General features: G+C 40.1%; 1 protein-coding gene across 12 annotated transcripts in view; it reads right to left on the bottom strand.

Moving 5' to 3' along the window:
* RERE (arginine-glutamic acid dipeptide repeats) overlaps positions 1 to 13,568 on the bottom strand; it is a 467,189-nt gene that overhangs the window by 203,994 nt on the left and 249,627 nt on the right. The window lies entirely within an intron of this gene.

The raw sequence follows: 13,568 nt of genomic DNA, 5'->3' as shown, positions 1-13,568 counted from the left end.
GACCAAAAGCCCCTGTAAACGGGTGGACAGGCAGATAGGGAGAGACACAATTACCATCAGGACCACAACAATACATAAGTCAGTTATGAGGTCAAATTTTATTTTTTAAAAACACCCATTAATAGACCCTCTCACTTTATCCCTCTAAACTGCTTATTTCAGGAAACAAAAGGAGACCAGTCTTGAATCTGTTTATCTCCCCAGTTTGATTAACTAATCCATTCAATATTACATTTTTATTTAACATTAACTACACAATACTACATTAATATATCCTTCTATTTTAATCTTTAATCATTTTGGTAAATATTTAGAGTCAGTGTTAGCTGACTGTCAAGGCTCATTAAGGGCAATAGGCTAGAAAGAACTTACCCCGCAAGGCCTGGCACAAAATAATCTCTTCTCCAAGGTTTGCCTATTACCCAGACTAAATTAGATTCTCCTTCCACTGTTTAGCCACAGTTATTGTTAAGTGCCAGATGAATATAGCGAAGAATGGGTGGTGATGAAGGAACTATGGGTCCAGAGACCTCATCTCATTTATTTCCGAATCTCCAGATAATAGAACATCTTGTATATAATTATTTGTGAATAATGAAGAGTTTTATGATTATCACATAAATGATCCTGTAAATGTTTGTAGGACACTGAACTATGTTATCCCTAAAAGTTAATTTTGTTCCCAGTTTGTTCAGAGAATAAAGGATCAAATATTGCCCTTCCATTACCAAGTTATGGGGCTACAGCTTGCAAAAGATCATCTCTGTGGCTGGTCAAGAAATAGCTCAACAGGGAGTGCACTGAGGTTTCCTGCGGCCTCCTAAAATACTTTTCCAACCCATGTGTGGCCTTAACAGGCTTCTCCAAGGTGAATGCAGTCATGCCTTTCAGCAGCCTCTACATTCTCATCACAGGCCTGTTGATCAGTAATGAATGAGAGCTAAAATTCAAGAAACGCCTCATGTTTATAAAGGGGATGCCTGAATCCTAAAATATGATAAAAGAGCCCTCATTAATGAAGGAAGACGCTTCCTGCTTTAACGAGCAGTCACAAATATAGTCAACACTAAAACACCAAGAAGGTTCCAAAAAACCTTTGCTAAAAAACACTTCAAAGCCATTTAAAGAATCAGAAAGATGACAATTGCCACAAGTTTCAACAGAGCTCAAATGTGAAGATGTGTTATTTCTTTTTTTTTTTTTAGAAGGAGCCTCACTGTGTCACCCAGGCTGGAGTGCAGTGGCGTGATCTCGGCTCACTGCAACCTCCACCTCCTAGGTTCAAACGATTCTTCTGCCTCAGCCTCCCAAGTAGTTGGGATTATAGGTGTGTGCCACCACGCCCAGCTATTTGTTGTATTTTTAGTAGAGACATGTTTTGACAATGTTGGCCAGACTGGTCAGGAACTCCTGACCTCAAGTGATCCATCCACCCGCCTCAGCCTCCCAATGTGCTGGGATTTCAAGCATGAGCCACCACGCTGGCCGAAAATGTGCTGTTTCAAAGTAAACACAAAAATTAGCCAGGTATGGTGGCACATGCCTATAATCCCAGCTACTCGGAGGCTGAGGCAGGACAGAATTGCTTGAACCTGGGAGGCGGAGGTTGCGGTGAGCCAAGATTGCGCCATTGCATTCCAGCTTGGGCAACGAGAGCAAAACTCCAATCTCAAAAATAAATAAATAAATAAAACAAAAAACAGAACAAAACAAAACAAAAAACCAAAGTAAATAACATAAATACCAAGATTCATTCTTTGCATTTAACTGTGCCAAGTACACATGCCTACAAAAATAGGGCATCATCACTGGTTTAATTACACTTTATACACAGAATAATCCTACATGATGAGCACTCTTTAATATTTATCCATTTTATGCCTTTATATTAAAATTTTTGACGGCAAAAAAATTTTCTACACTGTTTATGCTGCAGATGGGAAAAAGAGGACATACCAGTATGTTAAATAAATAGAATAAATGTTACATGTAGCAGTTTAGAGAAATAATCACTTTCAGCAGGAGATTATGGACGTGCTAACATCTGACTTGAGAAAAAATGGGAGAGATTTCAAGGAATTTTTTCATTGAAAGACATAAAGATAGACAAACTATTGAACATATCCAGACCCCACAGTCCATCTGCACGCGTCAAGGAAGCCATCCTGGGGAAATATGGAGAAGAACCTGAGTCCTGACTGTGTCTGGCCTTTAGAGAGCTTACAGGACAACTGGAGTTTTCTAACTCAAATACACAGGCAGCAAGGGACAAATCGCCAGGACATGGGAGAGCAGCTAGAAAGTGTAGGAGATCAGAATATACCACCTCAAAATATGCTCTCTGGCACAAGGATTATTTTGCCAAGAACTTAAGAGGGGTACAGGAAAAATTATACTTCGTCTCCAACAAAACTTAGTTTCTTCCCTAGGCAGGATAATAAAAAGCAGGACCAGAATAAGATTACTCATTATAGGAAAAATATATATAAACCAGGGGAAGAAGCAGCACCTGTTTGGCAGTGCTCGGGGATGCAATCAGTTAAAATACACTGTCTATAATAAGCACTCGCTCAACCTCAGCACTACTGACATTTGGGCCAGAGGATTCTTTGTTGTGGGGATCTGCCTGTGCACTGTTAGATGCTTAATGACATCCCTGGCTTCTAACCACTAATTGCCAGTAGCACCCAACCTCCAGTTCTGACAACCAAAACTGTCTCTAAACATTGCTAAATCTCCCCTGTGGGGACAAAATTGTCCCTAGTTGAGAAATCACTGGTCTAGTAATTCATTTTGTTTGGTTTTTAAGGAAAACAAAACCAGAATGGCAGAAATAAAACCTGGTTCAAGCACTACAGGGTAGGGAAGATGGCCTGCGGGAAAGAAGATGGGAAGGCCTGTGGCCCCTCCAATCTCAACTCCATCACTTCCCATGTATGTGACTTCAGGCACATGACCGAGATTCTCCCAGTCTCCCCTTTTCTGTAAAAAGGAGATACTGAAATCTACCTAAAATAATTACTGAAAGAATAAAAAAGACAGAAAGCATCCAGAACTGAGTAGGTGCTCAATGAATATTGTTTCCTCTATTGGCAGGTGACTGTAACCAATAGTTCACAGAGAAATCTGAAGAACAGCGTCGAGAACTGCAGGAATTACTTCTTCACCAGAACCTGGTTTCCTGCAAGGGATGATAGTGATGTCTAGTCACTGAGCTACTAATACACGCTTCAGTGCTCACAGAAATGAATTACTTCACTGAGCATATAGGAGTCCAGATCTACTAGCACTCCTAACAACAATGTTTCAAAATCTACCGTCTATGTATTTCTGCAACACATTTAAGACATCTGAAAACCTGAAGGGCAACAGAAATACCTTTTAGATACAGTAACTCAAATTTGTACAATGTCTATTTTTCAGAACCAAGCCAGGGATACTGGTGATCTTCTGAAGTACAGTATCTATGTTATCTTATGATGTAGGAATACCTACTGATTACACACACAAATAAATTAACTGCTTTGGTTTATTTGTACCTAGATGTATGACTCCTAATATTATACTTGACAATGGCAGTGAAAGAACTATTGGATTCCCCAATGCAGTACTATGCAATAACCAGGGAGTGGCAGCATTGTGCTAAAAAGACTTCACAATCAATTCTACAGATTAAACACACAAAGGTAGACTGGAAGTAAACAACAATTTGGAACAAATTTAAGTAGCTGTAATATCCAAAATCTTTCTAAATAGGCAGGTAACTTAATTAAAAATTAAGTCTATAAAGGGAGGCAGTGTGAGGTTTCAGCAGGTACTAGATTAAAATTAGGTAATCTAGGATTGCAGTTCAGTCTGCAACCGCTAGTTGCAATCTTAGTGGAGTCTCCCCAACCCTCTGAAAAGTAAAGGGATGGAACAAAATTGTTTCTATGCTCTCTTGCCATTCTTCCATGTTTATATCTAGATTTCCTCCTCAAACAAAACCAAGGAGATAAAATGATGCTGTGGGAGAATCTCTAATTTTTTCTCTGTATCTGTGCAATGGCACTGGCTAACAGTGCCATCCTAAAGAAGGTTTACAAATTAAAATGTCACCTTCAGTGGAAGCTGGCCACTGCTATACTGAGGGAAGAAGACAGCATCCCCTCCCTGAGTAAGTGTTCCAGAGCTACCTCAGACACAAAAGTATTGCTCGAAAGTTAGACACAGGTAATTATGTAATGCCTACTACTCACTAGTTGAATAATTTTGTTCAAAATCACAGAAAATTAAAGCCAGACATGAATTTAGAGATCATGCGATTCAAAAAAAACTGTCTAAGTTTGAATCCTGGCTCTGCAACTTACTAAGCTACATGACTTTGGGCAAGTAACTTCTCCAAGCCTCAATGCTCTCATATACAAAATGGGAGAAAATCAAGTTTCTACCTTATTCGGTTGTGAGGATTAAATAAATTAATATAAAGCAAGTGGATGAGCTCAATAAATGTTAGATATTACTATCATTGTTTTACAGAAAAAGAGAGCAGCCAAGATAGAGAGAAAAGAGGTCACTTAAAGGTTTTGCTTCTCTAAGATTCAAAATTATGTTAGTAATAGCAATAAAAAAATAAGTCATACAGCAAATTAAAAGGAAAATGTCTTCACTTTTCCAACAATTCTAGAAGCTTATCAAGAATTTCTTAACAAATAAGCCTCATTTTTACTACCAATATAATTTAATGGCATAAATGTCAAAATGTTTATAAATAATATATTTTAAACAGAATGTGGAATAAAGGGGGAAGTGAAGCTTCCTGTGTGAAAGCACCCTAGGGTATACTTCTAAATAGAAAGAGGAGCCCACTGGGAAGTAAACAACTTCTCACCAGTTTGTTTCTTTGTTTGTTTGTTTAGAGACAAGGTCTCACTCTGCTACCCAGGCTGGAGTGCAATGGCACCATCATGGCTCACTGCAGCCTCGACCTCCCAGGCTCAAGTGATCCTCCCACCTCAGCCTCCTGAGTTAAGCAGGAACACAGGCACCCAGCTAATTTTTAAAATTTTTTGTAGAGGTGGACATCTTGCTATGTTTTAAACCACTAAACAGGGGCACATCCAATCTGCTTACAATAAAGTTTCGGGGCTCTGTGCAAAAAAAAGGGGAGGGGGAGTTGTTTCTGGGCTAAATTACGGACACTGGCTGGATTTCTCTTGAAATGAACAATATATGTCGATTTAAGGAGATTAATAGAGGACAAAATCCATCCCCCAAATCTGGGCTTAGAAAAAAGATCCTTATGGTAGCTATTTGGGAGCAGAATAGCAAAGATTTCTACACATCTTTGAATATCAGACAACAGTGTTGAGATTTAACAAATTTAAAATAACTGAAATGAAACACTCAGAACTAGGTAATTAACAAGGGGTAGACTAGGGGAAAAGGAAGGCAATGGAGACAGGCAAGGCCAAGAAAAAGTTGCTGTTGAAGGGCAACTGTGTTGTCATCAGCAACACACAACACAGTCTGCCCAAACACAGACACAGGGTCTAATGTTGAGATGGAAACTTCCTTTCCTGGAGATCTTTCATGACTATTAATTTAGTGTTTTATCAATTTAAATAGCCTGAGTCTTTCCCAGAAACAGTCTTAATATCAGCCTCAGGGCAATGTTTTTCCACAACATAAAAACAGTAATAATAATCGAGGGGGTATCTGGATAGTTCATAAATACCAATAGGACTAGGGCAGAGAGAGAGAGAGAGTCCTTCATACAGAGGTGGCCTGCAAGCCAGATGGAACAACTGTAAATTCACCTACGATACAGAGGAAAGAGCTTCTTTGTCCCATTGATCACCAGCTGATGATACCTGCCACCAGCTCATAGCAGGGATCATCAGGTCCCCAAAGCCTCCAAAACAGACCACTCCTGTCCCTCTGTGTTATCAAATGTGACAGGGATATCAAGGCCAAAGACAGCCTCAACAGAGTACAAAGATGGATATTAGCAAATAAATAACTTTGCCAAGTCAAAACAATCTGCTAGAGAGAAGAGGATTAACCTCCTGCATATTTTTAACTGCTTAGTCATGGGGGCTCCTGATTCAGAACCAAGTGAAATCAGATCAAAATTCTTACTTTATAAGCCAATATAGCCAACCAAGTTTCTCCAGAAATTTGGGATGAAGTGGCTAACGTGTATACTGTATGGCTTAAAAAGATACTTTCTGAAGAAACTTTTCATGCATTTCCACAACATGGTGATAATAAGGTTACGAGCTGTCTGAACATTAGAGGTTTACTGTATAATTCAGAAATGTATACATAAAACTTTTAATTGGTAGTCAGATGCTAATTAAGCATACAGAGGGGGGAAAACTGTCTCCTAGAGACAATCACTATCTCCCTTCAAGTGCGCTCACCAACCAGTTTAAAGAGGCATTAACTCTGCCTGTTGAGCCCACCTCCACTTACAGGACAATGACGGTTAGACATGTCACCTTAGCTAAGACCTTGGGGACACAGTCATAATGGCTTCGATCATTCCTGACTTCAAGGGAGAAGGGTAGGGACAGACAATGGGGTCAAAGATCGCTATTCTTCAAAGGTCAAACCTAACTCCAGATGCAGACTGAGTAACCTCTTATCCAAAATACCTGGGACCAGAGGTGTTACTGATTTCAGAATTTTCTTGATTTTGGAATCTTTGGGTATACATAATGAGATATCTTGGGGATGGGACCCAAGTCTAAACACAAAATTCATTTATGTTTCATATAAACCTCATACACATAGCCTGAGGGTAATTATATAAAACATTTTAATAATATATGCAGCCTGTCACAAAGGTCAGATGTGGAATTTTCTACTTACGGCGTCATGTCAGCACACAAAAAGTTACGGATTTTCAAATTAGAGATGCCCAACCTGTATTTATTTACACAGGCAAATCAAAACTAAAGATAAGCTTTCTGTACCAGTCATAGTTACCCAACTTTGTGGATAAATATCTGAAATTAAATTTAATTCAATTAAAATGAAATTAGATCCAGGAATCCCACTTCTGTGAATTTACCAAAATATTTAAAATCAGTTTGTCAAAGAAAAGCCTGCACTCCCAAGTTTATCACAGCACTATTCACAATAAACAAGTTAGGGAATCAAGCTCAGTGCCTATCAACAATGAATGGATACAGAAAATGTGGTGTGTGTGTATATATGTACGTGTGTGTGTGTGTGTGTGTGTGTATGTGTGTATAAAACTACTATTCAGCCTTTAAAAAGAAGACTCCTGTCATATGCAACAACATGAACGGAACTGGAGAATATTATGCTAAGTTAAATAAGCCAGGAATTGAAAGACAAATACCACATGTGCTTATTACATGTGGACTCAAACAACCCAACTCACGGAAGTGAAGAGAAGTGGTTACAGAGGCTGGGCAGTGGGTGAATGGGGAGCTAATGCTCAAAGGGTATAAAATCTCAGTAAAGAATAACTGGGTTTTTTAAATGATCGACTGCACAACATGATTAATATATTTAATAACAGTGTATTGTACATTTCAAAATTGATGAGTAAATTTCAAATGTTCTCATCATAAAAAATGACAATTGAGGTGATGGTATGTTAATTAGCTTGATTTAATTATTCTACATTGTATTAATGAATCATACATCATTTTGTACTCCATACATATATACAATTATAAGTTGTCAACTTAAAACAAAATGAAATTTTAAAAATGAAATTAGATAGGAAATATCTTGTAATATTTCAAGCCTCTACCCTACTTAACATAAGACTCTAAGAATGGCAGGGAACCATGGTGCACACCTGTAATCCCACCACTTTGAGAGGCAGAGGCAGGTGGATCACCTGAGGTGAGGAGTTCATGACCAGCCTGGCCAACATGGCGAAACCCTGTCTCTACTAAAAACACAAAAATTAGCTGGGCGTGGTGGTGGGTGCCTATAATCCCAGCTACTCGGGAGGCTGAGTGAGGCAGTAGAATGGCTTGAACCCAGAAGGTGGAGGTTGCAGTGAGCAGAGATCGTGCCATTACACTCCAGCCTGGGCAACAAGAGCGAAACTCTGTCTCAAAACCAAACAAAAAGGATCTAAGAATTTTACATATCTATCTATATATATTATCTGTATAACTTTATAGCCATTACAGCTCAAAATGCCAGGAAAGAGGTATAGAAAAACCTTAAAGCAGAGTACACCACCAGGCCTCAGGCCATCAAGGTTCATGTATCCCAGGGTTCTGCTCTGACATGGGGACCAGCGGGTAAGGGGAAAAGCTGAAATACTGACTCCACAGATTTTTCTCAGGGGAAAGAAAGGACTCTGAATATACTTTATAATCACACCATCCTATACACATCTCCCAAATGCACTGAGTTATTAAACATTTTGTTTCATTTTGAGAGGGCAGAGTGAGGGCAAGTAAATTTCTTATTGCCATTGATAAAGTATCCACTCTTGTTTGGTCCTGGAACACCTTCTCCCAACCTCAGTGTATTTTAGTGTAGGGCTGGGACTGAACAGACCTAAAAATCCACGGGGTCATCTTCTGCATCCACTCTCAGTGGTGCCTGAACCCACCTGTGGAAGGACCACGGCTGTGGCACAGCTCCCCTCAGGTGGCCACACTACTCCCATTTCTAAAATACCTTAAAACAAAGGGCAGGTAGAGGAAAAATAAAACAAAATAAAATACCTGGGCTGGGCGTGGTGGCTCACACCTGTAATCCCAGCATTTTGGGAGGCCAAGTCAGGTGGATCACGAGGTCAGGAGTTCAAGATCAGCCTGGTCAAGATGATGAAACCTCGTCTCTACTAAAAATACAAAAATTAGCCGGGCGTGGTGGCGACCGCCTGTAATCCCAGCTACTTGGGAGGCTGAAGCAGAGAATTGCTTGAACCCAGGAGGCAGAAGTTGCAGTGAGCTGAGATCGCACCACTGCACTCCAGCCTGGGCGACAGAGCAAGACTCTGTCTCCAAAACAAAAAAACCTGAAAACAAAAATTAGATGGGACACAGAATCCTATTGGTGGTAACATCACATTTATTAGCATTTCCAAATGGGTATACCTGGAACTACTGGTATATCCAATATACAGCAGACTACTGGAGGGGTCTGCTCAGAACTGGAATAGTAATTTTTTTTTTTTTTTTTTTTTTTTGAGACGGAGTCTCACTCTGTCACCCAGGCTGGAGTGCAGTGGTGCGATCTCGGCTCACTGCAACCTCCGCCTCCAGGGTTCAAGCAATTCTCCTGCCTTAGCATTCTGAGTAGCTGGGACTACAGGCACATGCCACCACACCCAGCTAATTTTTTGTATTTTTAGTAGAAATGGGGTTCCATCGTGTTAGCCAGGATGGTCTTGATCTCCAGACCTCGTGATCCGCCTGACTCGGTCTCCCAAAGTGCTGGGATTTCAGGTGTGAGGCACCACACCCGGCCAGAACTGGCATAATGAATTTTTAAAGAAAAGTAAGTGGATGAAAGAAATAGAAGCAAACCATGGCCACATCCATCTGACTAGGCTGCTTACTGTTTGTAGGCACTAGGATCAAGGTTACAGGCTCATTTTCAAAACCTATGAGTGGTATTCAATTCAAAAGACTGTTGTCAGGAGATAACATCAGCATCTGGGTCTGTGTGAAAGGATTTAAATCACCTTCTATCAGATGTTGAAGCATGAAGGGGGAATGGTAGGAAGGCAGATGACTTTTTACAGTGTTTACAATCAAGATATACAAATAACTGGCTACATACAAACACTCAGAAAGATGATGTAAGTATGAATGTACTGAAGCACAGGCTCAGATGATCAGCAATAATTTCAAAACCACTATTTCTTCATGATTCCTTGTTTGTTAAACTTCTGCCGCTGTTAAATTATTTTTACACTTTAATATGGAGAAAAACCAACCAATATTTTGGTAGGAACTAAAACAGTGCATGAAAACTAAATCATCTCTGAAATGCTAGCTAACGAGTCAAAACTCATTAAGGATTTTCTACTTAGGATTATATTGTGTATGAACACTGAAATTTTCAGACAATTCATTCTTGTATTTGATTGTAGCAGAGAGGCCAAAATTAAGTACAGGTAAAATCTTGGGAATATTTGTACTTCTTGCCCTCACCTGTAAACTGTAAGGCTAGGTAACTAGATAACCTCTGTTGTCCTTAATGTGACATACACACACATACACACACACACACACATAAACTATACGTAAAGGGGACTTAGCAGATAGGGACAGACATAGCAAACTAAAGAGCACTTCTGTAGCTCCCCAAAAGTATCCCACAATGTACTTCAACCTGACTGTGGGGGTTAATATCAGGTGTCTGAACTGGATTAAGGGACATCTAGATAGTTGGTAAAGCATTATTTCTGGGTGTGTCTGTACAGGTGTTCCTGGAGGAGATTGGTGTGTCAGATGGTAGCCTGCGTGGGAAGATCTGCCCTCAATGTTGGTGGGGCAGCATCTAATCGGCTGGGGTCTAGAACAGAACAAAAAAAGCAGGGAAAAGGAGACTTTGCTCTATCTCCAGGAGCTAAGACACCTTTCTTCTCCTACCTTTGGACATCAGAACTCTAGATCCTCCAGCCTTTGGACTGAGGACTCACACCAGTGGCCCCCCAGGCTCTCTGGCCTTCAGCCTCAGACAGAGTTGTACTATAGGTTCCTTTGGTTCTGAGGCTTTTGAACTTGAACTGAGCCATACTATCGGCTTCCCCGCATCTCCAGCTTGCAGATGGCCTGCAATGGTCTGAATGTTTGTCACCCTCAGCAACTCATGCTGAGACTTAATCCCCAATGTAACAGTATTAACAAGTGAGGCCTTTAAGAGGTGATTAGATCACAAGGAGCCGGATAACTCATTAATTCATTGATGTATTCATGGGTTAACGACTTATCACAAGAGTGAGTCTCTTATAAAAGCCAGGCTGGCTCTGTCTTGTGAGCCCTATTGTCCTGGATGCCTTCTACCACATTATGGCACAGCACAAAGCCCTCCCCAGAGGCCAACCAGATGGAGCCCCTTGACCTGGGACTTCACAGCCTCCAGAACTGTAATAAATTTATTTTCTTTATAAATTACCCAGTCTCAGGTATTCAGAAAAAAGGACTAAGACATGGCTATCATGGGACTTAGCTTCTATGATGGAGTGAGACAATTCCCTTAATAAATCCCCTCTTATCTGTCTGTCTATCCATCTGTCTATCTTTCTATCCAGCCAGCCAGCCAGCCAATTGGTTCTGTCTCTCTGGAGGACTCTGACAAATACTAAATGTCAGATTCAGCTTTAAAAGTTCAGTTTTGAAGAGTCAATTTGGCAAGACGAAATTTCGCAGATAAATTAAAATCCTACACTTAGACCTCCAAAATCTGCTGACCAAACACAAAAATGAATCCCATTCTAAACAGTATTCTCCCAGCAGCTCTGGTTTTATCAGATCAACACAGAAGCACAAATTTTCTCTTTGGTCCAAAGGATTTCTCCCATAAAGGAAGAAAAAAATAGCTATTCGTAGAGAGTGTAATAAGAAATTGTCAAATTCCCCCCAATCCCTACTAAAGCTTTAAACAGTCCATTAAATTTCTTTAAAAGCAAAATAAAATGAGTTTAAATATCACAAAATTTGACATTTTTGTAATAATACTTTGGTTGTTGTTTGGTGATGGTGGTGATGGCAGTGATATTATTCATTTTGAGGGAATTAATGACTTCTTACACATGACATAGCCAGAAAAGTTACAGAGCTCAACCACACATCAATGGTGGGGTCAGACTTTGCGGTAATGAGCAGGATATCAAAGAAAGGGTGGGGAATTTCTCACATTATTTAACATCACATTATTTTACAAGTTAAGAGTTACCAACTTATGATTAAAGATACATGGCAGAGATTTTACAATTAAAAACTGATGATGAGCTACCATGATAATATTTCCTTGAGGTTGGGCATAGTGGCTCACATCTGTAATTCCAGCACTTTGGAAGGCAGAGGCATGAAGACCGCTTGAGCCCAGTAGTTTGAGACCAACTTGGGCAACAAAGTGAGACTGTGCCTTTACAAAAAATTTAAAAATCAGACAGGCATGGTGGCATGCTCTTGCAGTCCCAGTTATTCTGGAAACTGAGGCGGGAGGATCTCTTGAGCCCAAGAGCTAAAGGCTGCAAGAAGCTATGATGGCACTGCCACACTCCAGCCTGGGTAGCAGAGCTAGACCCTGTCTAAAAAAAAGAAAATATTTTACTGACTCAATACACTTTTTACAGAAGCACCTCTCAAACATCTTAAGCTTCAAGATTCCTTAGATTCTTAAAAATCATTAAAGAGTCAAAGAACATGGGTTATAGCTTATCAATACTTACTGTATTTAAAAATAAAAAAATTTTTGGCTGGGTGCGGTGGCTCATGCCCGTAATCCCAGCACTTTGGGAAGCTGAGGCGGGCAGATCACAAGGTCAAGAGATCGAGACCATCCTGGCCAACGTGGTGAAAACCCTGTCTCTACTAAAAATACAAAAATTAGCTGGGCATGGTGGCGCGCGCCTGTAGTCCCAGCTACTCAGGAAGCTGAGGCAGGAGAATTGCTTGAACCAGGGAAGTGGAGGTTGCAGTGAGCTGAGATCACGCCACTGCACTCCAGCCTGGCAACAGAGCGAGACTCCATTAAAAAAAAAAAAAATTAATTAATTAAAAAAAAATTTGGCCGGGCACAGTGACTCACACCTGTAATCCCAGCACTTTGGGAGGCTGAGGTGGGCGGGTCGTGAGGTCAAGAAATCAAGACCATCCTGGCCAACATGGTGAAACCCCGTCTCTAGTAAAAATACAAAAATTAGCTGGGCATGGTGGTGCGCACTTGTAGTCCCAGCTACTTGGGAGGCTGAGGCAGAAGAATTGCTTGAACCTGGGAGGTGGAGGCTCCAGTGAGCTGAGATTGCGCCACTGCACTGTAGCCTGGCAACAGAGTGAGACTCCATCTCAAAAATAATAATAATAAAAATAAATAAATAATTTTTTTGTAATTTGTGAATCACTAATAACAGTAATAAACCCACTACATTCTCGTGTTAACATAAATAATTATAACAAATAACTATAATTTTTAGAACGAACAAAATGTAGGAAATGAATAACACTTTTTTTCTGCAAATCTCTTTTACTTCTGGCTTAATAAGAAAACAGATTCCTATATCTACTTCTGCTTCTGTATTCAATCTGTTGAGCTATATCACACATCACTTAGCCTTTTGTGGAATGCACTGTACACTCTTGAGAGAATGACAGTGAAAAAAAGCAAATGATGTCTTGGTATCATTATGAAAATAGTTCAACCCTACAGACCCCTGGACCATAGTTAAGAACTGCTGGACTCTGAGATGAAGTCGACAAGCTGCACAGATGGCTCCAGGTGCCCTCTCTAAAAGACACAATCATTTAAATAAAAAGTATGCTCCCGAAACAGCACGATGACTAGAGATTTTAAGGCACAAATTCATTTAGATGTCAGATACTACTAAAAAAGATTTCATTATTATTTAT

This window comes from Symphalangus syndactylus, chromosome 22, assembly GCF_028878055.3.
Source record: "Symphalangus syndactylus isolate Jambi chromosome 22, NHGRI_mSymSyn1-v2.1_pri, whole genome shotgun sequence".
NCBI classification, from domain to species: Eukaryota; Metazoa; Chordata; class Mammalia; order Primates; family Hylobatidae; genus Symphalangus; species Symphalangus syndactylus.
The sequence above is the reverse complement of the archived record's forward strand: the minus strand, read 5'-3'. Positions and strand labels throughout refer to the sequence as shown.